This window comes from Cnephaeus nilssonii (assembly GCF_951640355.1).
Source record: "Cnephaeus nilssonii genome assembly, chromosome: 10".
NCBI classification, from domain to species: domain Eukaryota; kingdom Metazoa; phylum Chordata; class Mammalia; order Chiroptera; family Vespertilionidae; genus Cnephaeus; species Cnephaeus nilssonii.
The window spans coordinates 43,540,548-43,563,449 of NC_137081.1; the positions used below are offsets into that span (position 1 = coordinate 43,540,548).

Here is a 22,902-nt window from a genome sequence, read left to right on the forward strand (position 1 = left end):
TCCCGTGGACCAGCCAAGAAAACATAGTATAATGTATCAACCACTCACAGAGATGCCAGTGGACTAATTATTTTCTGTGGCTGACTGAGCCTGACCTGCCTGTGGGAAAGCTCTTTTGGAGAACATTAATGGCACATGGGCACCTTCTCATAGACCATCGCCCGCTCACTCTCACTGCCATGGACCCGCATCTGTGCACCACGCCCTGTGTTTTCACTGCGATCAAAACAGCATTTCACTCCCTGGAAGTTGACCATGGCCACTTTCAGACCACCTCAGCGCTGGAGTCATGACTGATAGAAATGGCTGCCTGCTGCCGTGCCTATAGCTCCGCATGAAGCAGACTGCGGGAAATGGGTAGAACCTGTAGGGGTCCAGGGCTGTGTAAGATCATTGTTCTTTCTGGGACATCTCTTTTCCCCAGATGCCTGTGATTTGGTATTTTTTTGGCCAGATACTAGCTCTGGAAACATTGAACAGAAAGCATTCCATCCCTTATTACTCAACGTGTTCTTTCCAGAGCCGCCGGGAAGATGGTGCTGGGTTTCACGGGCTGCAGAGTTTGGAGTGACACTTTGAGTCGGCTATTTAGCTGAGACAAAAATCTCTGCTTTCGGTGCCCAGCTTGAATATTATGCCCAACACTTGAAGAAGGGAATGCAGCATTTGAAACATTTTCATTGTCTCCACGTGTGATCTGGGTATTAAATGTTTTGAACTAAAAAATATCTCACAACCCAGTGGAAGGTCAGTGTCACACGTTTCTGATAATCAAGATTAATCACTCTTTCCTGCCTTCCTCTCACAAAAATAAATAAATAAATAAATAAAGAATATAAAATAAAATAAAATAAATAGGTCTTGAGCTGTGAGATAAATTTCATCAAGTGATCAAAAGCAAAGGGCTGTTTGAGCTTCCTTAACCCTGTTAGCAATAAAAAGGTCAAAATAGCCATACATACCCTGGATTGAAAAAAAAAATTTTAAAGACTTTTGCTGACACATCTAATGATCTCAAATAAAAGTTATTTGAAAATAAAAATAAGGACCTTTTAAAGATGTGGGTAGCAACCTCCACCTGTTCTCTCAGAAAAAAAAAAAAAACAAAAAAAAAACAGCTGCATTTTCAGAAAATTCCAAATGGTTTTCAAAGCCAAATATAACAGGATCTTTGCTGCTGATGTGTTCATTTAGTTTGGAGAATATTTTTTAATACTCACAAGTTGAAAATTCAATATTGGTCATTTTAAAGATTGTAAAATGTATTTCAGCCCAAGGCTGACAAATGGAACAACTGTTTTAGATGTCCTTCTCCTTTGTTAGCTGTGTAAGGACAACACTGTTGAGGGAAGACCCATGAAAAGGCTTCAAGAATGGAGAGACCATGTGTTACAGGCTCAAGATTAGCTTCTGATCTAGTAGTGGCTTCAAGAAAGGACCTCAAACTTGCATTTCAGCAGTGGTCCAGGGCCCACCTGCCTCATGGAAAGGTGTGAAGTCCTCTTACACATTGTGAATCTCTCTCAGAAGCCATGTGGGGTTGCGTATCTTCTCTTCTTCCTGACCTCAGATGGATAACCCTGCCCTATTATCTGCTTTGGCACAGAAGAAAATCACTGGACAGTTGCCATCCTTCAGTTTCCTGCACATGTGTGTAGCTATGGCCAAGGTAAACCGGTCTCTTGGGTTTATTTGGAGTTAAATTAGCTGAGCTGTTTGTTTCCTCTGAGCCATATACAGATGCTTTTTGAACTATCTTTGTGTCTGAGGGAATTTTTTTTCATAGTATCAGCACACCACTTCCTCCACGCCATTGCTTTGAACAGTTTTGCAGAGGGCGATATTCTTGCTGGCCACCAGCCTAGCCAAGCCAAGTGATGATGGATGGATGGCAGCAAACTTTTACTAGTGTATTTCGTGTCTGTGCATGACTTCATGAAACGATTTCTCTTCCACTAATTTTGGCAGATAGGGTGGGATGTCATCTGAGTTTAGCAGAAGAAAACCTCACTTTGTTAATATCAGGCATTGGCTCCCCCATTTGAATGATACTCAAAGTTTAGGCTGAAATAATGTCCTCAGATGACCCTTTGCCTGCTCTCTCTTTCTGACAATCCCATGGACGCTTTTGAATGTGGATTTCTACTTAACTTTTGATGCTTCCAGATTCTCTGGTCCTGTTAAAGTTTAGAAACTGCAAGTTTAAGTAAAGCCATTCCTTTAAAAAAAAAAAAAACAATCGTGATTTTTATTTTTTTATTTTTATAACTTTATTTTTATTTTATTACAATAAAAATAGTCATTCTTAATTTTCCTTTTATTGTACTTTAAATATTGTTAGTAATGATCTTTGAGTAGTTTTAAATGTTGATAAACAACCATGTATAGTGCTTTTACTAACACATTTTATAAATATTATGCCCTTTTCCATAAATTCATAAATTTTTGTCATGAAAATAGTAATATTTTATAGTATCTCCAGAATAAATTCTAAATTCTTAAGTACTTCTATACATACGCTAAAGAAAACAAAACTAGATATTTAAATATAATAAGTTTGTAGTGATTTTTATACTCCAAATTTATGCATTTAAAAAAGAACTGATTTGACTTTTACCACATTCTAATTTACATTTTAAAAAATGTAATTGCTTTTTCTTGTGGAGAAAGGGTTGGGAGTGGGCGTTACACTTAAGTAAATTCACCCGCTGAGTTGATCCAGTCCTTTCATGGACTTTATTTTTGGAAAAGCCCAAATCTTAGCAAACTGATAACAGGTACCAGTTATTTCCCCGAGTAATATGTTGTACACTGTCTTTTCTATTGTCTTGGAGCATTTTAGAATGTATTATCATTTTAAGACATTTTTTAAAGCTGCATTTTAAGGCTGGTGATAGACACGTCCCAGATAGTAATCTCTAATGAATTCGGAGTAGAAAGGAACGCGTTACTGTTGTTCCCATTGCTTACACTTCTACATGTTGCTTATGCCTCTAAAGATTTTGAGATTCCTCATCTCTGTGTATCTCTAGGCATTTTTTAAAAAACTCTTATCTGTATTTTCAAGATACAAGGTGGGGGGAGAAAACCTTGGCCCCACATTTGTGCAGCTAGAGGTTGCAGAGAATTCAGTAGACACCCCCAGTGAAGAATGACCAGAAATGGGCCTCCACAGAGTGCAGAGCATTCTGCAACTGGGATAAATCTGGATAGAAAGTGCTGTGTGCAGAAGCCTCGTCCTTTGGAAAATAAAATTTCACATTGGTGATCTTCACGTTGGTTTTCCATGAGTTGTCAGCCAACAAGAGTAGGATCCTGTGTGTGCTTTCTGTGTGGTATTAAATGCTGCTGAAGCTCTATTTGACTCTTGGCACTACTGTCCTTCACGTCAGAGTGCCATCATCTTGAGCTGAACTTGGGCACAATAATAGGAATGTGGTTTTGTTTCTCACTTGCTCAGATCTTGCCCCAAGGCCTGTTTTCTCTCAGTTCAATATATGCCACCTCTGAAAACATGCACAGACCATTATTGTTCTCTCCATTTCTCAATCACTTAAAAAAAAAAAAAAAAAGCAGCCTTGAAAATAAGCTCTGTCTTCCGTTTCCTAGTTGGTTGAGACCACCCCAAAGCCCCAAAGAGCTCTTGGACATTTTCCTAGTGCACTGAAAAGTCCTGCCGGTGTGGCTCAGTTGGTTGGGTGTCCTCCCATGCACTGAAAGGTCACCAGTTCAATTCCCAGCCAGGGCATATTCCTGGATTGTGGGCTTGATTCCTGGTAGGGGGTGTGCAGGAGGCAGACGATCAATTTTTAAAAATTCTATTACTTATATTTTCCAAAATTTTCCATGTATGATTTTTTAATAAATTTTTTTTTTATTTGAAGGAAGTTGACTATAAAAAGTGGGAAAAACATAAGGAAGTTAACCCTAGACAATGTGACTCTACTCTATGGTGTCTCCTTCCAACCAAATGTCTTCTTTCATCTCAACAAAAAGACCGTTAATTGAACATCATTTGGGTTAACAACTGCTCTCTCTTTAAAACTAAAAGGCAAGCCCAGCCAGCGTGGCTGAGTGGTTGAGTGTAGACCTATGAACCAGAAAGTCACAGTTTGATTCCCTGTCAGGGCACATGCCTGGGTTGCGGGTTTGATCCACAGTGTGGGGCATGCAGGAGGCAGCCGATCAATGATTCTCTCTCATCATTGATGTTTCTATCTCTCTCTCCCTCTTCTTTCCTCTCTGAAGGCAATAAAAATATATTTTAAAAATAAAATTAAAGGCAACAACTTGATTTCCTTCTTCCATCTCGATGAGATCATATTATTTTGGGGAAGGGACAGAGGCTGAGGCTGGAGCGCGCCCCAGAGTGATGAACCTCTCTCCCCTCCGCCCCCTCTAGGTCCTTTCCTTTGAAGACTTGGAACTGAAGTTTCGGTTTAATCACATTACGTATTCAATAGACTCTTGCGGGCTGGCCCATCAACATACCCTCAAGTATACTTGTATGGACTGGTTCTCAAATAGAAATGACTGCCCCCCAAGGACTGTGGAGCACCCCACATTCACAGCAGCCTCGGCCTGACTGGCCCTTCCCCTGCCAGTGATTTGTGAAGCGACCCTGTAGGATCAGATGAGCTGGATCCACACCAGCACCCGCACTGCACAAAACGGGGACAAATTCCGTTCCTTCCATCATATTGTCAAAAGTGCAGAAATAACAGGAGCAAAACCAATGAATCACCAAAGTAGTAACCAGTAAAAGCTTATTGTGCACACACCAAAAAGACAGTTTGCAAACCAGGAGCACTCAAACCAAAACATGGAGTGAGGCTCGGGGCATATTGTTATAAAGCAGCTGATAGGGTGAGAAAGCAGTGACTGCTTATTCCTCACAGTGATTGGTTATGATAGTAGGATGTGCTTAAATGATAGCGCATTGGTCAGTGGTTAACCGTATACCAACCTTGGGAAACAGTTCAAGTTTTGCTTATGATTTCCAGAGGCATAAAAGCAAGAAATGACCCAGGTCAAGTTAGTCTTGCAAAATACACAAATTCAGTTTGGCTTGTATGACTTTACTGGTTTCATCTGCTCAGGGAATTTTCAAGGTTGGTCTTCGTTTCTTATTTGCACAGCATCGACTCAGATATGAAGTAAGCTCCAAGAGGGTGGAGAATGTTGTCTGTTTACTCACTGCCGTGTCCGCTACACCTACGACAGTGCGTGTTGAATGACTGCTACATACAGGGGCTCTAACAGTGTCCCTGCTCGCTGGTTAGCCATGCAGTCAGACACACAGATAAAAAGATCACAGACAACATCTTTATTACTAGAAAGTAACTTTCTTTGTGTATTTGTCGTTTTGGCTGGAGAAGAGGGCTGAGAGCTTGGTTGTGGGGCCAGGAAAGGCATCAGTGGCAGAGCCTGGAGTTGGAGAAGCTAATCTGGAAGGAGACAGCTGTGGTGATGGAAAGGGACTGTGGTTAGGGGTGGAAGGGGATGCTGGCCAAAGTGGAGGTTATGCTAACAGGTTATTCTTGACCTTTGCCCCACAGCACCCAGTCAGCTACTTATTTGCTCTGCTAGGACACAACTGTCACCCAAGAGACAAGAGGAACACCCGGGTTGGGTTCTGTTTAATTGTTGCTTAGTGGGTTTTTGTTTGTTGTTATGTGTTTTTGTTGTTGTTGTTTTAATGATGGTAAGGGTGAGGCAGGGAGAGACCATTTAGTTTGGTGTGTTTTTTTTTTACACTGTCCATTTATCTTTCTGAGGGTATCCTACAAAACATAAACCACATGTGGTTTTCATACCTCAAGTCTTTGTGGTTGGTTACTCTCAAACTAGTCAATATTTAAATGTAGTCATGGAGTTGCTTTTACATAAGCCACCAACTGATCATTCTGTTGGAATGGTTCTGAAACAGAATGAAATGGTCCAAGACTGAAGGAAGCAGCTCCCATAAAGCAGGGAAAGTTAGCAATAAGCAAAAGAACAAAACAAAACAAAATACCACCACCCTCCCCACCCCCGCAAATGCTGAAGCTAATCACCCTGTGATCGCGCCTTTTCTGATCCTATTGCCCCTGCGCCCCTATTTGGAATTGAGGGAACAATGCGTGTGCATTGGTCCAGTAGGAAGCACTTCCCGTTGTCTTTCCTGTGGCTGAAAGGGTCGCCATCCCATTAGGAGACAACCTGGTAGTGTTTTTCCAACAGTCTGTTTTCAGAGCTGCCAAGGGGGAGGCCGAAAGTTCTTGGAGTTGCAAAGTCAGATGGGAATGTGGAGTAGAACAAATTCTGTTCGGGTGCAAGCCACTAAGAAAAGCAGGGCCTGCTAAGAAACAGGAGGAAAAAGCACCTTGCACACCTGTGACCATTTGGAAATAAGGAGAGACAAGGTTCCCTCCCAGATTTGTAGAGAGCAGCTGTGAGCAGAGCCATCAAACTCTGCTCATGACTTTAAACAGAGCCCAGGGACATGCAAATATCTGCCAAGCACCGGAAACAGTGGCTCTCAGCCTTCCCTGACCCCATGCCCACTTTTAATAACAATATTTTCTAATGTCCCCTTCACACACTTCAATGAACCTTCACACATAATTTTCTCCAAAATCCATGTAATTTTTATCTGTAATTAAAAAGAGGAATAGGAGGAATCTCTATATATAAAAGCCTAAGCAACTGGCTGACCATTCAACCACCTGACTGATAGCTATAACATGCACTGACCACCAGGGGGCAGACGCTCAACGCAAGAGCTGCTGGGCTGCCATGACTTGGCAGCTGCAGTTCTCGGATGATGCACCTGGAACCAGAGAGGAGGGAGCCCGATTATGGAGTGCATCACCCGAGAACCACCCTCTCACAATCCGGGACCCCTCAGGGGATGTCAGAGAGCTGGTTTTGGCCTGATCCCCACAGGCCAGGCCAAGGGACCCCACCTGTGCACAAATCCATGCACCAGGCCTCTAGTGTAACTTACAAAATACCTTCAATTTGGAAGTGATCAGGTACAACTCATTATCAAACAAAGTGAAGTAAGTGGTCAGGTATTTGCATCTACACCTGTAATCACCGTGAATGGGACAGCTGTAACTTTGAACTAACCTTGGTAAGAGTTAGAGACTCTTACCTCAATGGCAATGTGTGATCAATTCTTGGTAAAAATCCAAGCAAAACATAGTATTTCATTTATATGACAGTGGCATTACTGGAAAATTCAGGAACTAATACATAGTGCAGTAATTACTTTGCGTTTGTATGTAAAATGGAGATGAGATCTAAGCTCAGATAACCATAAACAGCTTTTCCACGTGCACCAATGTCCAACAGGACCTTTGACGGTCACGTGGGAAAATTCTTTCCTGAGTAGGGCAGTCTGGCACATTGCATGTCGTCTGGCATCCCTGGTCCCCAGGTCTGAATCGCAGCAGGGCCCCCATTGTTATGATACCTCCAAACGTCCTGTTCTTATGCAGGGAGGTTGGGTTTGCCTCCCCTACGTAGCAGCTGCACCAGCCAGGCATGAAAGTGCAGTCAGGGGTCCCAGGGGAAGTCTCAGGTCGCTGAGCCCTTCCTGCAGTGTTCAGATGGGTGATGTCAGGCCCAAAGGTGCAGAGCTGTAGAGACCTTTGTTTCCTGAGTAGCCCAGGGAACTGGTTTCATGAGCACGTGGTTCTGTCCTCCAGTGGGAGGCACCGTGTAACCATGTAGTTGGAGAGAAGTCTGAATAAGGAACAAGATGGCTATTGTCCCCACCCCAGAGATCATTGTAAAGACTCCATTCTGCTTCCTACCTAGTGATCAGCAACCACAAGGAACATGCAGCTCTCCGAATGCCGGTAGCTTCTCCCTGTGTGTGTGCACAAGAGTATACATGGCAGGATGTGAAAATGGGGCTCTCCACCGCTTCGCCCCTTGAGTTGTAAGAAACTTCTCTCTATTTCACATGGGTTCCCCCTGGTATTGGATGTTGGCGACCCACTTTGAAATCTTTGCCTTGTAATTAAGAGACCCTGCCATATCCCTGACCCTGGCAAATAGCCCTGCTTGGGAAAGAGTTGTTGAATGTGGTGGCAGGTCCCCAGGTGTCTTCTTCCATGGCACATCAGGAGAAGCAAGAGCCTCCCGGGTTTTTATTGTGAGTACGTGTAACGATAATATTCTTCAAACACATAGTGTGGTAAATAAAATATGTTATTACAATTTCATTTATTTTACTCTTTTCAATGTAGCTAGTAGAAAATATAGATCTGCACATATGACTCATTGGATTTCTACTGGACAGTGCTAATCTAGTTGAAGGGTTTTTTTCTTTTGTTCTTTGGTTGGTTGGAATTTTGCTTTTAGCTTTTCTTTTTTTTCTTGAGGGATACAGACATGTTTTATTAATGTAAAATGTCTCTATTCATTTATATGACAAATACCATCCCTACTTAAAGAAAAAAAGACATTTGTCTTTCAATCTGTCAAGCTTAGCTAGAAAATTCACGTGTGTTTTTTATAATCATACTAGAGGCCTGGTGCACGAAATTCGTGCACGGGGGTGTGTGTCCCTCAGCCCAGCCTGCACCCTCTCCAATCCGGGACCCCTCGAGGGATGTCCGACTGCCCGTTTAGGTCTGATCCCGGTAGGATCGGGCCTAAACGGGCAGTCGGACATCCCTCTCACAATCCAGGACTGCTGGCTCCCAACTGCTCACCTGCCTGCCTTCCTGATTGCCCCTAACCACTTCTGCCTGTCAGCCTGATCACCCCCTAACCACTCCCCTGCCAGCCTGATTGATGCCTAACTGCTCCCCTGCCAGCCTGTTTGCCCCTAACTGTCCTCCCCTATAGGCCTGGTCACCCATAACTGCCCTCCCCTGCAGGCCTGGTCACCCCCAACTGCTCTCCCCTGCTGGCCTGGTCACCCCCAACTGCTCTCCCCTGCAGGCCTGGGTCCCCCCCAACTGCCCTTCCCTGCAGGCCCGGTCGCCCCCAACTTCCTTCCTCTGCCAGCCTGGTCACCCCTAACTGCCCTCCCCTGCAGGCTTGATCACCCCCAACTGCCCTCCCTTGCAGGCCTGGTCCCTCCCAACTGCCCTCCCCTGCTGGCCATCTTGTGGTGGCCATCTTGTGTCTGCATGGGGGCAGCCATCTTTGACCACATGGGGGCAGACTCTTGTGTGTTGGAGTGACTGTCAATTTGCATATTACTCTTTTATTAGATGGGATATTGACATGATATAGAATGCAGGGTGCAAAAATCAATTTAATAAGCATTAGAAAAAAATAAGCATTAGAAATAATTTCACACATATGCAGAATCTTGAGCAAATGGTTAAAGTTAAAGATGAACATTAAATATGGGCAGACGCGTACAGCAACGAGCTTAACAGATGTGTTTGCAGTGCTTTCTGGTAACCAACTTGCTTTCTGTTAATCCTTAAACACCCAATTCCAACTCTTCCAGCTCCTGGAGAAGGGCTTTCTCTTTTTGAATTTTCTCCAACTGATTTTTTTTTTAGCTGTTTTCCAGTTTCTACTTGTTCTTTCAGTTGTTTGATTGCTTCATTTCTCCTTTAAACTCTTGATTTTTGGTCTATCTCAGGTTCTCCAGAAGGTGGCTGAGAGTATTTTGTGCTGAGGTCTGCAGGAACAGGGGCAGGAAGAGGCGCCAAATCTGTACTCGGGTCACTTCTTGCTTCCTGCTTTGCAGCTCTCTTAGATTCAGGCTTCCTTTGATTTTTAAGGGCTGTTTTTGATAAGGGCTTATCTATTCCGGGTTGTGGTTTATATTCTTTTTTTTTATTTCAAGGAAAACGATTTTAAATATAATAATGTTACATGCAATAAACATTAATATCTCAAGAAAAATGAATTTAAATATGATAATGTTACATGCAATAAACACCAATTATTTAAGAAAAATGATTACATATAGTAATATTACATGCAATAAACATTAATATTTCAAGAATGAAAGAATTTTAAGTATAATAATATTACCAAAACTGTACTAGCATAGTATGATATCACAAAAGTTGTAGGAAATATAAAAATCTGCAAAGAACAGGATTACTTCTATATTCTAGAATATTTCCCCCCCCCCCCCCCCTGGCTCTATTTTTGTTCATCAGTTTATATTGTTCATTATATTCCACAAATGAGTGAGATAATATGATATTTATCTTTCTCCAACTGGGTTATTTCACTTAGCATGATGCTTTTAACATCTATTTTGTTGGATATGAATATTGCTACTCCAGCTTTTTTTTTTTCTTTTCCATTTGCATGGAAAAAATTTTTCCATCCCTTCACTTTCATTCTGTGTGTGTCTTTTGTTTTGAGGTGGGTCTCTTGTAGACAGCATACAGTTGGGTCATGTTTTTGTATCCATTCAGCTACCCTACACCTTTTGATTAGAGTATTTAATCCATTTACATTTAAGGTTATTATTGACAGGTACTTATTTATAGCCATTTTAATTCTGTATGGCTAGGTTTCTCTCTTGGTTTCTTCTTCTCAGCAGTCCCTTGCAGCAATCCCTTTAGCATTTCTTGTAATGCTAGATTGGTGGTGATGAACTCCTTTAGCCTTTTTTTTTTTTTTTGTCTGGGAAGCTCTTTATTTAACTGTCTATTTTGAATGATGACCTTGCTGGATATAGTAATCTTGGTCTCAGATCCTTGCTTTCCATCACCTTGAGTACTTCATGCCATTCCCTTCTGGCCTGTAGATTTTCTGATGAGAAATCAGGTGTCAGCCTTATGGGAACTCCTTTGTAGGTAACAGTTTTCTTTTCTCTTGCTGCCTTTAAGATTCTCTCTTTGTCTTTAATTTTTGGCATTTTAATTATGATGTGTCTGGGCGTGGGTCTGTTTGGGTTCTTCTTCTTTGGGGTTCTCTGTGCCTCCTGAACTTGTGTGACTTTTTCCTTTACCAGTTTAGGGAAGTTTTCTACCATTATTTCTTCAAACACCTTCTCTATACCTTTCTCCCTTTCTGTCTCTTCTGGCACATGTACTATTCTAATATTGTTACATTTCACATTGTCCCACAGCTCCCTTAAGCTGTCCTCCTGTTGTTGTTGTTGTTGTTTTAATTGTTTTTTTCTTTTTGGTTCTCTAATTGAGTGATATTTTCAACTCTGTCTTCTAATTCACTGATTCAATCCTCAGCTTCCTCTAATCTTCTGTGTATTCCTTCCATTGTGTTCTTTATTTGTGTTATGTCCTCATCTTTTTTCATAGTTACTATACTTTTTTTCATACTGTTGAGCATTTTTAACATCATTACTTTGAATTCTGTTTCAGATAACTTTCTTATCTCTGCTTCATTTATCTCTTCTTCTGGAGAATTCACTAGTTCTTTCATTTGGGGGTTGTTTCTTTGTTCCCTCATTTTGGTTGTCTGTTTGGGTTTGTGACTCTGTTTTAGGTAGATCCTCTATACCTCTCAATCTCTAGTGCAGGACAGTGTTAAAGGCTGCTTCTGACTAATTGGATCAGGCAAAGACTCAAAGCCTCCAGAGACTGCCTCTGTCTACAAACTAATAGGATTCTGACTTGAATTGCCCCCAGGATAGTCCTCAAGTGTGGGGAGAGTTTTTTCAACTGGTTGGGCAGTTGCTTCTGCCTGGAGGCTAATAGTTACTTTTAATCTCTTAATTGGCCTCAGGGCAAGGTGTTTTCCAATAGGGTGTGTCGACTGTCTTCCCCCAAGGCAAGGCAGATGTCTGTGTGGGAAAGATGTCCTCCACTATGTGAGGGAATGACTCAGCCCAGAAAACTTGGGGTGTCTGCCTTCTGGGCTCTATCCCCTGACTCCCCAGTCCTGGGTTCTGCTGTCACAGCTCCAGTCCATTTCACCCTCCCTCTGCCGGAGCACAAGGTGGGTGGCTCCACAGGGAATTTTTGTGTGTTGGCTCTTTAAGAGGGTGCCCGAACTTTCAGCTGCCACTCCCTGGCAGACAGTACCCCACTGCTTTTCACAGCTAGATGTTTGGTGCTCAGTTTGGTGCTCTCTGCTAGGGAGCCCAGCTTCAGGAGTGCAAATGCCACACCGTAACAGGTAGTCATGGAAACACAACTCGAAAAATTAGAACTTTTTTTTTAAGCCCCGCTCATATTTATACATGTTACTGTTGCCCTGATTCAGTCTCTGTTGATTCGGGGTCACCACAGGAGGGTCATTGGCTGTGATTGATTCTTTACTGCTTTCCAAGACTGGTGTTTCCAAGATGCACTGCTGTTTTATAATCCTCTTTTTGCTCTTGTTTTTTTTATTATTATTATTTCAGTAGATTAAATATGGAGGATTCTTTGCCTGATTGGTCTGAGAGCCTATTGGTTCTTGTTTTACTCTATCATTAAGCTCAGGCTGGTCTATACATTGAGTGGGGTGTGCACAATTAAATTCTCATTGAGGTCCAAATTGTGATTGCCTTTATTTGCCTGGAGTTCTCAATTCACTTATCTTTGGCCTTTGGTTGTAATAACAGCCCTACCAGCAATCAATACAAATACTGCTCTCAATTTCTCTGGTCCACATCACAGCCCTCTCCCTACCTCTTTCTTCTGCCTCTTCTCATGCTTATAGAAAAGAATTAAGTGAAATCCTTCTGAACCTAAACTGAGGCTAAAGGCAATAACAACACTGGGCCATGGAGCCGAGACCGGGCTTCTGGCCCCGCTCTGCTGTGCCCTGTGGTATGACATGAGCAGGGCGCTTAGTCTCTCTGGACCCCCGTGTCCTCATCTTTAAGTGATGGTGTGGACTTTGATCTCTGTAGTCTGGTTCAGCCTTAACATTACCTATTAAGAAGCTGCTGCTGATCTGGGGACACTTCATCACGGAGGAAGGTCAGAAAGCACTTATACGTCCAACACCCGCGTGGCATCCTATGCAGAGTGTGGCCTCCGAGGCAACCTGGGGTCAGTGATGTGATCAAGTACTCTTCCCCCGCCCGCCTCATCATCTCTCCCTCATCTCCATCTTTTCTTGTCTCATTCCCTTTACCTCCCCCATTTCTTTCTGATTGTATTATTTGTTTTCAACTTTCTTAATCCATGTTTTTTCTCCCCACTGCCCAATTCATAAGCCACCTGTACTGCCTAAGATTGCCAAGGACTTACCTGCTTTCCTTCTTCTGGAAATGTTCCTGTTAACTTAAGCCTTCTCAAGAAGGTTCAAGTCTAGTCTTGGCATTTGTTATTCACTGTGCCACAGGGAACAATTTTAAGCTCTTAAGGGAGTGTTATGTTTTGGTAGAACTTTTAGGAATTATTGTTTTTTTTTATTCAACAACCAATATTAATTGAGCACCTACCAGGTGTCAGACACTAGTCTAGATGCTGAGGCGATAGTAGGAAAGAAGGTCCCTGCTCTCATGGAGCTTGAATTCCAGTGGGGAGAGAGGTACAAGTAAATAAACCATCAAATCAATGGGGAAAATGTCAAGTGGTGACATGTACTATGCATAAAAGAAAACAGGAGCAGAGATGGGCATGAATGAGTTCATTTTTGCTGAGAACTGAAGAATGAGAAGGAACCAGATGATGAGCTTACCTGCTGAGAGGGTTTACAAGTGTGAGGGCCCAGGATGCAAACAAAATAGGTGCATTTAACAGAAAGGGCTAGAAAATAAATTAGCAAGAGGGAGGTTACTTGGGATGAGGTCAGAGGACTAGGGAGGGGCCAGATATTGTGGGTCTTTTTCAGTACAGGTGGAGAGTTTAGACTTTTTAAGTGAAAGGAGAAACCACTGGAGGATTTTAATCAGGGGAGAAACATTATCAGATTTAGGTCCTATGGGGGCCTGGTAGACACCTCATAAATGTGTCCAAAGTTGATTGTATTTACAAGTTTTCATTAAAGATGAAATAAGCCCAAACTCTAGACAACTACTCCCTTGCCTGTCTCAGAGGCTCCAGCCTTCTCAGTGACATACTCCCTTCTAACTGAGCTGTTGCTGGTGGATAAGAATAGCCATGAGCTCCTTTGCATAGTGTGTGTGTGTGTGTGTGTGTGTGTGTGTGTGTGTGTGTGTGTATGTGTGTGTGTTTGGGGTGCTCACTTTAAGAACTTAAAAATAATTCTCAAAATACATAGAGAAATCATCTTATTGCTCATGTTCTCTTTTTAGACCCAACTATAGTTAGACTTCCCCATAGGTTCACTCAGGCATTTACTTGGTAGTTAGTAGAGGGGGAAGCAGATGAGAGCTGCAGGCCTCCACCTCTGCCCTGCCCCACGCCTACATGGGTTATTCACACAGTGAGTGTCCCTTGGACTCCAGACCCTGTGTTAGGCAGGAGGGATATAGTCGTACCTTCAAGAGCTCCAGGCAAAGTATAGGATTCTTAGTCACTAATCCTTCAATGCTCTGTGCTCAGGAATTCTGCCATGGCTTGGCATCATGATAACTCTGCTTGTGCAGCTGGACTCATATCTCAAAGAGTTTAGAGTCTGAAAGAACCTTAGACATCAACTATGCCAGTATTCCTCAGTAGGAGCATTTCCTCAGTAGAAGCATTTCCAGTATTTTGGGTGAGACTGTCCTAAGCATCATAGGAAATTTTTGCGTTCCTGGCTCCGCTCATGAATCCTACTGACATAAGCCCCTATTTTAAATGGGACGGGGGGAGGGGAGGGAAGTACTATGGATCCAAACTGTCCAGTGGTCAGGAAAAATGCTACTGATAATCTTGCTTATATTTTGGCTCCAAATACCATTCCAACCCACTGTCCCCCACTCCCAAGTGGAAATGCCTCCACACATTTCCAACAGCCTCCTGAACTGCGAGAACCACTGCTCTACCCAGCTCTATCAGAATATTAGGTAACTTGTCTTTTCATGCCATTTTTCTCAGAACCCGCAAAATCAAGACCGAAAGTTCAAATGTTACAAGGTTAGTTACTGAAATATGCCTCTATTTTTCATTCTTTCAACTGATATTATTATATCAGAGTTATATGGTATGTATTGAGAACATTAAATCTGATCCTTTCAGATGGATCTAGAAAAAAATTATGAGCATTTTCAGATTATTTCAACATACAAGGTTTTGGTATAATATTTTCTACCTACATTCCATTGCCCATCCACCTCTTAGAGTCCTTTAATGAGAAACCTGACTTTCCTTCTGTGTTCATTGTCTCTGTGCTTTTGTCCAGCATCTCCTGGGAGAGCTATTGTTACCCCATTAAATATGAAGGACAGAAACAAAACATGCTGGCATAGAAAGCTCTGGATCTTCATATGGCCTGAGCTGTGTATCATGTATCCTGACTTGGGCACGAAATCACCTGTTAGAACGCAATTGCTTTCATACACCTGACCAGCTCTCTTCACCTGCATTTGTGACTTTCTCCCTACACACTTGAACGCTCTGGAGATGAGGAGGAATCATTTGTCCCAATTATTGGTGCATTTGAGAGCTTTTAATTCTTCGGTGACTCTTTTTCTTAATACTAAATGGTATAGTTAATATCGAGAGTGATTCTTTCAAATGAAATTTTCCTGAAGGAATCTCGGATTCCGTGAACAATTATTTTTGTGGAAGTATCTAGAATAAAGTTGGGCTGCTAACTAGATGGACGTTCTAGTCTCCTCCTCTTACTGTGCCAAGCAGGTATGTTATACCTTGTGGGAAGGAGAAACATCTCATATCCTTTTAGTTTTTTTTGTTTGTTTGTTTTTTGTTTTGTGTGTGTGTGTGTGTGTGTGTGTGTGTTGTTGTTGTTTTCTTGTTTGTTTGGTTTTAGTTTTTTGGGGTTTTTTTGCTTGCTTGCTTCTTAAGTAAAACCAATCTAGTTTCTTTTTCTGCAGCAAAGGAGGAAGGAACAAACAACAAATTAATCATACAGGAAGCGAATAACCACAGAAGAACGTCTGCCTCTGACTCAGTATGTCACATTTAATAAGAGGCCAGAGTGTGTCCAAAATGGCTGTCCAAAAACGACCCCGCATTTGCCTTAGAAGATGATGCCTTTTTCAGGGACCGTTTTCTCTCGGGGTTCATCTCTCCCTTGCTCTCTGTCTGCCTGTGTCCCTGATCATGCCTTCCTACAGTATCCATTAACGGTAAGAAAAATTATATTTAAATGTCTCTTCTTTATCAGCTAGAGGGGAGAGCTAAGTGGCTTTTAATGGGCCGTAGTATGTTGAGATAAAGCTCAGTGTTTCAATGGAAGACCACGTGGTCTGTTCCTCTTGCACAGAATGCCAGTTTCACCGCTATGGTGATTGCAGGTGATTCATAACTTGTGTTTGGAGCCAAAATGTAAGCAAGATTATCAGCAGCATTTTTCCTGACCCGTGGACTGTTTGATCCACCGGTCTTCCCCCAACCCCCCCATTTAAAACCGGGGCTTATGTCAGTCAGGAAGTGTAACTTTTCCGTGTATGGGGCAGTTATCCACACGGTTGCCTTTGAACTGTCGCTTTGGCCAGCAACAGCAAATGCTTTTAAAGTAAAGGGAGTCACTGGAGACTTCAAAGGAAAGCACCATGGAACTGAACTGTTGCCATTCTACTGCTACAGACAGACGTTACTTAAGTACAAATCCTAACCGAAACCATTTCTAAGCAGAGTCTTTTAAGAAGACAATTTCTCTTTAGAATCATTCAACATCCTACCAGTGCAATCCATGCACAACCACTATTGCTAATCAAATTCTGTAGCATTCACTATAACTATTTACATTTAATATGATTAATATTTTGGCATAAAATATTGTAGTTTTAAAATTGCAAGCCCAGTACCCAGAGACCTACAGAGCAGGGTTGAGGAAATTTGGGGGTATCAAAAAAAAATTTTTTTCCTTTGGGGCATGTATGAAAAAGCAACTTGACATTTACATTCCTCCCTGCCCCCTCATAAAATAATGTAAAATAAGCTTTAAAATATTAAGAGGGCACATGCCAATTTAGTCAATAAGTACAAGTTCTTTTAAATAATTCAATGGTCTGACTAGGGTATACAGTAGGAAACGCAGAAGTGGTCAAGTGAAAAGGCTGCAGGAAGATTCTAATTGAGAAAGTAGTGCAGCTGGGCAGAGAGAAAGAAAGGGCGAGGAGAAGCCTGGGAAAGGTTTTGAGGTCAATTCGTGTGGAAAATAGCCTTACTATTCACTTGGATGGGGGGTCTTAAGCATTATATGTTAACTTCCTAAAGCTATCTTGCTTCTGAACTGGAACATCATCTAGTTAAAACTATTTTGTAGTCTAAAGAGATTAAACAATTCTCTTAAAATCCGTCGGGTTTTCTAATGCTCTTTGAAAAGTTCACTCGTGGGTCAGTTGTTCACAGCTCTTCAATTACTCCAATATCTAAACCTTTGAAGGATTGCACATACTGTGAATGAATTGCAATACTTAGAGAAATCCCCATGAAAATCATCCCTGTTGGGCCAGCAGCAAATTTGCCCTGATCACTGATGATATCAAATTCTAGATCTGGCCTGTACGTTGGAAGTTCCCCAACCCATGCCAAAACGTAAGAGGAATGAGCTACCTAATTCCTGGGCCCTTTAAGTTTTATGCCCTTTTGAAGGCTTGCTTAACATCTCGTGAACACGTCATTTACTTTGGAAGTTTCTGGCTACTTGCAGTTTGACTCATTTTTGTTTCACCCAATTTTCATACATTTACTTCTTGTTGGAAAAAGCATTTCCCCTCCCTGTCATAAGTACCTCTGTCTGTATTTTGCAGCCCTCACTCCTGAAAATAATACTAGAATAAGGAATGCCTTAATTAGTATGCTTTTCTGAGAAAATTAAAATTTCATGCACACCTCCCTTCACCATTTATTTGTAATGCAGAGGTTTACAAAGATATGGACATGTGGAGTAAGGTTTAAATCAACTTGTGTTTTCTCTTTCTCATCGTAAAATAGGGGGGGAAACAGTAACATTTATTGAGCCCTTTCCTATGTGTTAGGCTCTTTAATTTCACTTATTTTATTTTTTTAAAATGGCTAACATTATTAAGCACTTGCCTCATTTAATAACCCTACTTAATAGGTGCCATTTTCCCCATTTTATTGTGGGAACTGGACTCAGAGCGGCTAAGTAATTGCCCAAGGCCACCTGACGACTAAGGGTGGAGGAAGTGCTCTGTAATTTAAAGAACTTTTTCCCTAAGTGCAGTTTAGAGACAATGATCAGATGCCCTTTTCCAGGCCTGGAGTCTGGGATTGTGCAAATGCTTCGTTTTAAATGTCACAGCAACAGTAAATAGCTTTAAAGTGAATAAGACATTTTTCTTTCTAAGTCTTTGATCTTTTGCAGAAGTAAGTTTGGTAACACTTCTAACTTATGTAAGAAGGCTCCACCTTTTCTTTAAAAAATTATTTTATAAAGAAACATCCCCAAGAAAAAAAAAGGCCCCAGTTTCAACAATAAAATGAATAAAATACATCAAGTGTGTTGACATATATGCAGTTGTGTGTGTGTGTGTGTGCACGTGTATGAATCTGTGTGTGAGTGAGTGTGTGTGTATGTCTGTATGTGTGTGTGTAGTGGAGAACAGGGGTAGATCTTAATTCCATGATAAAACTAAAGATAGTGCTGAGGATTTAGGAAAACTTTAGCTTTGAGATTTGAGCCCCTTTAAGGCTTAAAGAGAATGCTTGGCAGAGATGGGAAGTAGTGGGAGGAAACCAATACTGTTTAGTTATGTGGATAAAGTAGAACAGGGTTTCCCTTCGCTTCCCCACAGTTAAACAACAGGTAGGTGGGTCATTCAACTTACTTTCATTTTCTCACTTTTGAAAAGGCTTGATGTCCATGAATTTGCGTTAGTTTCTAAATTAAACATATATGACAGCAGGTTAAAAAAATAATTTTACTTCATAGCAGCCTTTATTTTCCTAGCAGTTACTCTTACAGTAAAATTGTGAGTTGGCGTCGTACTAATTGTAATAACATTGTAGATGTTCCAAAATGTCTTCTGAAAAAATGCCTTTCCCACCTCCCCAAATTAATCAATCTTTATCTAAATAAGTTCTAAAAGAAGTATTTATAAAATAGCCAAAGACCCTCTAACCCTTAGGCAAAAACTCTTACCGTTGAGAAGACAGCCTATAAGCACCATTAACTTAAGCTATCATCTTAAATCATGTTCAACCGAGAAAGGAACAAGTACATTTTGAGAAATGAGGGGTTTCAGGTACAGAAAGCTTGTATCCCACATTCAGCTCAGACTGAGAATAACAGCAACACATAACTAGGTGAGGCTGTCGCTCTGCTTATTATAAAGCAACCCTTGCTTCTCTTCTCCACCTTCTGCTTCCTCTTGGGCTGAGCAGCCTTTTCTGGCTTTCCTCTTGTATTGATTGCCTCATTGCCTGCAGCCCTCTGAGCTTGGGCCTGAGAAGAGGAAGAGTAACAATAATAGGAACAAAGTTTATGCAAAGATGTTAAATTTTCTAAAATGGCCAAAGGACATGCAGGGTTGGTGGGGGTGCGGGTTGGGGCACAGAGATGTTGCACTGTGACTGGTATCGTCAAACAGAAACTACAGGCGACTGCAGCTGTGAAAAGATTGTGCTAAAGAAACAGGATGGCTGTGGTTTGCTGTGAGCATCAATTTTCCTGTTGAGCATTTTTACAGGAAGTTGAAGAACAAAGCCAACTTCATCTTAAGTTGTACTAATGGTTTTCAGATCTTAAACACATCCCACTAAGTTTGCATCATGGAGGAGCCTCTAAAGAATAGAACCAAGAATAATTGAGTAGAAATCCCAAAACTACTACTAGCTTTTTAAAATTCAGGATTTTAGCAGCAATTTGAGTTGGCTAAATGGCTTTCTTTTTCCATTGTAACTTGGAGTGGATTCATTGCCTTTATAATGAATGCCTCTGAAATCTTTTCTTATGATTGTAAGAAACCAATATAAATTTAAGAGCCTTTTCTTATTAAAACACTGTTGAGGTATATGTATTATAAATTTCTTTATATTAGTATTTATTGGTCAAATAATTGTGTGTAGATAGATAGATAGATAGATGTGTATGTGTGTGTGTGTGTGTGTGTGTGTGTGTGTGTGTGTGTCTGTCCACCTGTGTATTTATAAGCTAGAAGGAATATATCATAATGTTAATGAAAATTACTTGGGCATTATTAACCCCAAATCTTTTCACCTAAAATTTAATTATTAGCAAATGCTTCCTTCAGTGGTTAAATGCCACTGTTGTGTTTTATTTTCATCTTTGTGTATTTTTTGTATTGTCTATTGTTTTCTAGATGAATAAATGCTACTTTTAGAAGAAAAATATCTCAAAATCAATCTGAAGAAGCCAAGAGAATGTGAGAAATACATACATAAAAATACTTTAAGAACATTGTATATAAAGTAAAATATAAATGAATTAAATACAGATAAGGTGCAGAATAAAAAGTGACGAGGGCAAGAGAGCATTTGGACCTTTGTCTCTGTCCAGTTGTATTATTTCTAATATAGCCACCCCACCCCGAACTCCACACACACAGAGCGAATAAATTACTCAATTGAGTCAAACTTTTTTGGAGAAAAAAAGTTTAATTTTCTCCTATTTGTAGTATAGTAGTTAAGCGACTTGGCAGTATTTATATAGCAAAATGTTTTATATTTTTGAATAATACAAAACTGGATAAACCTGCTTCTTATGGTCTCAAATAGAATGTGGCTGATTCAGCAACCCCTTCTCCCCACCCCGCTCCACAAACACACTCTTGGGATAGAGGCAGCCTTCTAAGGATCATCAGGTGTTTTCATTGGACAGTGTTGGAAATCTCTCCCCTCTTCATGTCATTCTGTAGTGTGGGCCTCACATGGCATGATCTAGAATGAATTGAAAGTTGGCTCTGTGAAACTAAGAAATGGTTTACTTAAATAACCAAGTAGTTCTCTTGATCCTAAGAAAGTGGATCATTTTATACTCAGAAATAATTCTGCTTTCTTGGATGAGCACATTGAAGAAGAAACCATAAGTTTCCTGGGCTGACCTGTGGGCTGTGGTTGAGCCTCTAGTTGGCTATGCCTTCGGGGCGAATATGTCTGGTAGAGGGTGAGGAGTCTTTCTCACAAGTGTTCCTCATAACCAGTACCACCTATTTAAGAAGTGGCTCTGGGCCGCAAGATGCCCTGGTTGGTCTAGGCTCAATGTGCGATGCTATCTAGGGAGTGTTAATCCATAATGCTGACCTAATGGCATTATGGTAAAACCAACAAAGTCAACCATTTCTTTCACAGAACTAGGCAGTTCCAGGGTTTCTAAATATTGATGCATGTTGTGTGTGTATGTGCGTGCATGTGTGTAGGCAACAAAGAAGAACCAACTAATGAATTTTTAATTTATGCAAAATATCCTGCTCTGTTCTCTCAATCCATAGAACCAATCCCTTTATAAAAGTTTTATTAGTAGATCCCTCTCCTCACTTCAACAGCTTTTCACCTAAAATTTGATGATTTTTGAATGATGTATTCAACCATTCAATAAAACTTTTGAAGTCTCTCACATACCTAGGGTTTGGGATGATTTTTATATATATATATATCTTTAATGTATGACAATCCAGAAATATTTTGGGGTAAGAAATCGATTGATGGATATTTTATTCAAAAGCTATTATTTTGTAATTTCCACAATGGGTAATGGACAAGTATTGTTAAAACTGTGCTTATTAGTTTGCTAGGACTGCCATACAAAACCTCAGATGGGGTGGCTCAAACAGCAGAATTTTATTATCTCTAGAGGTTAGAAGTCCAAGATCAAGGCACCAACAGGTTTGGTTTTTCCCGAGGACTCTCTTCTTGGCCACCTTCTTCCTGTGTCTTCACAGGGCTTTTTATTTATGCTCATGCATCCCTGGTGTCTCCTCCTCTTCTTATAAGGACCCCAGTCATATTGGATTAGGGGCCACCCTAATGGTCTTATTTTAACTAATCACCTCTCCAGAGGTCTTATCTCCAAACAGAGTCACATTCTGAGGTACTAGGTAGGGGTGGAGGCTTCCACATGTACATTTGAGAGGGACACGATTCAACCCAAAACACTGTGTATGAAAACAAAGAAGCCTTTTCCATCCCTGTGGGTTTTCTTTGAGCACATAAATTTCAACACACAAGGTGAATGTTTTAGAAAAAAATCTGGCTTTTCTCCCTGTGCTCAAAGTTCTTTAAACAGTGAAATGATTCTTTAAAATAAATTAGTTCTCAAAAAATGTATAATCTTAAAAATGTAATGCCTGGGGTGAGGGTGGGGTGGGAGGGCAGGATCAGCTGCCGCGTAGGTCAGTGATCCTCCAGCTTCAGGGAGACTCACTACAGTGGGAGGCGGGACACAATGATCTCAAAGAGCTGATTCTGATGCAAGAGAGAGCCCCCACTTCAGGACCCCTCTCCCTTGTTTGAGGACTCCTCCTGGCCCCAGGACAGGGCTGCCTTTCCTGCCCTGTTCCCCTCTCCCAAGGGAGGAACCACAAGGCCCAGTCTTCAGGCTGCCTCAGTCCCACCCGTGTGGCTCTCGCCACACAGGACCTCAGCCAAGTCTCCAGCTTGGTCCCTCCTCTGCCAGGTGCTTGAGCGGCCCTCACATCGGCAGGACCTGTGCTCACCCTCAAGGAAGACAGTTCCAGGCCCGCCTGTGGATTGCTTACTCCACCAGACATGCCGAGAGCTTCCTGGGCACCATTTCATTTCATCCTCACAGTGACCCCCCTTTAACGGATGGGACAGGGAGGCTCAGGCAGGTTAGAGTCTTATCTCAGGTTATGGGGTAGCAGAGCAAAGATTCAAAATCATATTCTCCTGACCCAGGTCTCATGTTCTCACAGGAATTCTAACCCTTCTTATGCCATCGACCACACTAGTGTCTGATAAAGCCCAAAGGACTCCCTCTTGGACTGTTGTAAAATGTACACAACAA

At 41.5% G+C, this 22,902-nt stretch overlaps 1 protein-coding gene across 3 annotated transcripts in view; it reads left to right on the forward strand.

The window, feature by feature from the left end:
* Positions 1–22,902, forward strand: part of WIPF1 (WAS/WASL interacting protein family member 1) — a 114,763-nt gene that overhangs the window by 60,590 nt on the left and 31,271 nt on the right. The window contains exon 2 of one of the 3 annotated variants that reach the window (XM_079782393.1): positions 15,821–16,075. The exons of the other annotated variants lie outside the window; for them this stretch is intronic. The gene's annotated coding sequence lies outside the window, so the exon portion shown is untranslated. The remainder of the gene's footprint in view (positions 1–15,820; positions 16,076–22,902) is intronic. 3 annotated transcript variants of the gene reach the window in all.